At 36.7% G+C, this 3122-nt stretch overlaps 1 pseudogene; it reads right to left on the bottom strand.

The window, feature by feature from the left end:
- Nucleotides 1–798: 798 nt before the first annotated feature.
- On the bottom strand, nucleotides 799–1760 carry LOC126077692 (olfactory receptor 2W1-like; annotated as a pseudogene).
- Nucleotides 1761–3122: the final 1362 nt, after the last annotated feature.

Genomic DNA, 3122 nt, shown 5'->3' with positions numbered 1-3122 from the left:
CATAATTATCCAGTAAGTCATCTAGTGGCTTCTCCCCCTTCTCGATCCAAGAATTATGAAGTATTTAGAGAAAGTGGAGTTCCTGGGTGCTGCAAACAGTTCTGTGGGGACAGTTCTATTCTGAAACACATGCAGTCACGTTAGTTGATTCAACAGGAATTGGTTTTTTAGAGGAGGAAATATTAGGTTACTTTTAGATTTCATAATGTACCTTTCTACATTAATCTCGATTGGTTTCAATTATTAAATAATGTGATCTTTTAAAGAAAGATATCAGATCACAAAACATATTAAAATTTAATTCATAAGTCAATACATTTTCCCATAAAAAGCTAAATACCATGATAACTGGAAATAAAAGATTTACATATTTTATGAAATACTACCACACACAAATATTACCACAATGCACAAAATTCACATAAATTCCATGATGCAACAGATCCATGGCAAAAGCCTGTTTATCTCAAATTGGTTATATTGTTTTTAACAGCAACAGTTTTCCACACAGGATTTCTTATATTAACCAATCTCTATGAAACCCTGGTGGGGTAGTGGCTAAGTGCTATGGCTACTAAACAGGAGGTCAGCAGTTCGAATCTGCCAGGCACTCCTTGGAAACTCTATAGGGAAGTTCTACTCTGTCCTGTAGGGTTGCTATGAGTCGGAATCGACTCGACAGCAGTGGGTTTGGTTTTTCTTTTCTTTTTTTTTTATGATCTAGGGATTACTTACCTCAGCAAAAACTAAAGATACTTAGAAAATGTATTTCACTGCCTTATTTACTCTAATATTTTTCTATGATTTCCATTTCCCCTTCATTTTTGTAGATTCATAGGCAACTCTCACCAACTTCTTTAGTGCATCCTTCATGTCCTTATTCCTCAAGGTGTAGATGAGAGGGTTGAGACTTGGAATGATGATGATGTAAAAGAGGTGAGGAACTTGCCCTGGTCTTTGGAGGTACTGTTACCTGGCCGTAGGTACATGTAGATGACAGTTCCATAGAGGATGGACACCACAGTGAGATGAGATCCACAGGTATTAATTGCTTTTCTTTGGCCTGCTTTTGACTTCATTCTCAGCACAGCTTGGGAAATGTAACCATAAGATATAAGAATAAGGAGGAGGGGTGTAAGGACGATGACAATTCCTAAAGCAAAAACAGACATTTCATCAATCGTGGTGTCTGTACAAGCTATTTTGACCATAGCTGGCAACTCGCACAAGAAATGATCCAGAAGGTTGTTTCCACACCTAGGCAAATTCAGTGTGAGTGTACATAATACTAAAGAAGAGATCAGACAAATACCCAAATCCATGAGGATCATCTTGAAACAAAGATGTGGGTTCATGATTACCAAATAATGCAAGGGTTTACAAATAGCTATAAAACAATCACAGGACATGACAGCCAGGAGAAGGCACTCAGTGGAGCCCAAACACATATTAACATAGAGTTGAATGACACAACCCACATAGCTGATGGTCTTATCAGGGCCCCACAAGTTAACCAGCATCTGAGGTATGATGCTGGTGGTAAAACACAGATCTAGGAAAGATAAATTCCTGAGGAAAAAATACATTGGTGTGTGTAGATGGGAATCCAGGAGGGATGCAACAATGATGGCTGTGTTACCTACCAATGTAATTAAGTAGAAGATGGTGACAACTCCTGACAGGACCATCTCCAGTTTGGGATGATCAGAGAAGCCAAGCAGAATAAAACCATGTAGACAACTATAATTGTTTTTGTCCATGGTCCTTCAATGCCTAAATCCAAAAAGAGGAGAAGAAGAAATTTGTCAACACAGTCTACCTTAATAGTTTAATGAAATACAGCACCAAACAAAGGATTTATGCCAATAATTTAAAAAAATCTATGAGTAGAAAATATTGCGTTCAAGAAATCTGATATTTGTTGCAGGTTCTTTTATACTATAGAGTTCAGTATTATCTATTTTATCTACGTGACCTTCAGGAGTTCACTCCTAAACTCAGGGTCTGAATATTTTCACAAGTGAATTTGAGAGTCTTCAATAGATATGGTTCTAAAATAACATGACTCTTATCCTCTGCAAAACTCGTAAGTTTAGTATAATGAACAATTCTTTTACTTCATCAGAGAATGCACATATAAAATTTAACTATTTGACTAACGTCAGAATAAGGAAAAGAGCGTTCCTCTTCCTCCATTTCTTAGTACATAGCACCTTTGATCTCCAAGGTTGCTTTGTAAGAAATCTGGCATTTTTCCTTGGCATTTTCATCTACCTCATTCCTAATAACTAACATCACCAAAACTGGTAAATTTGAATGCAGAAATATACATTAATGATCCTCTCACTTTTTAAATTTTCCACCACCACTACTCTAATCGAAACTACTATCATTTCTCTAGATTCTGGTAATAATCTTCTGTCCTTACTTTCAGTCTTATGCCTTGTTAAAAGATTTAAGAATATCACATCATCCATGGGCTTAAAACTGGTCAATGACTTTCCACTACCTTTAAGAAATACTCAGATTCTTTAAGTTGGTTGAGATGAACCTGCCTGGTCAAACTCATTCCCATCTGAAGTCCCTGAAATCATTCCACTGTTTCTGTGGGGAACTCCTACTCATTCGTTTAGCCAGCACTTAAAAGTTTCTTTTTTAAAGAGGAATTCCCTGAGCCCATCATCACTTTTTGCTCTATATCTTTTATCAAGTATCGGGAACTCCAAGAGACACCCAATATAGCATGGACTTTAAAAGCATGGTCACAGAGCTTTTGTTCATGTCTTATCTCTGCCAGTTATCTAACTCTGTGGTCCCAGGCAAGTTACATAACACTCTTGGGCTTGGTTTTCTCTTCTCTAAAAATAGGACAATAAAAATACCTAAAATTGGGGTGAATATTGAATGAGTGATATATGTAAGGTGCTTAGGACAATGTTTGTAACATAGTATGACTCTATAATCATTAGTTACCGATATTATTATAAGAAAAAATTATAATCATGTGCCATGTAGTTAAGTGTTTGTTTAACCTTCCCCCTGTATCACTCTATGAGCTTTAAAAGCAGACATGATGGCTAGTGTTCTTCCTTCTACCCCTGATCCCTAAAACAGATACCCCA

This window comes from Elephas maximus, chromosome 1 (genome assembly GCF_024166365.1).
Source record: "Elephas maximus indicus isolate mEleMax1 chromosome 1, mEleMax1 primary haplotype, whole genome shotgun sequence".
In the NCBI taxonomy this organism is placed as follows: Eukaryota; Metazoa; Chordata; class Mammalia; order Proboscidea; family Elephantidae; genus Elephas; species Elephas maximus.
Note: the sequence above shows the minus strand (reverse complement) of the source record. Positions and strands in the feature narration are given on the sequence as shown.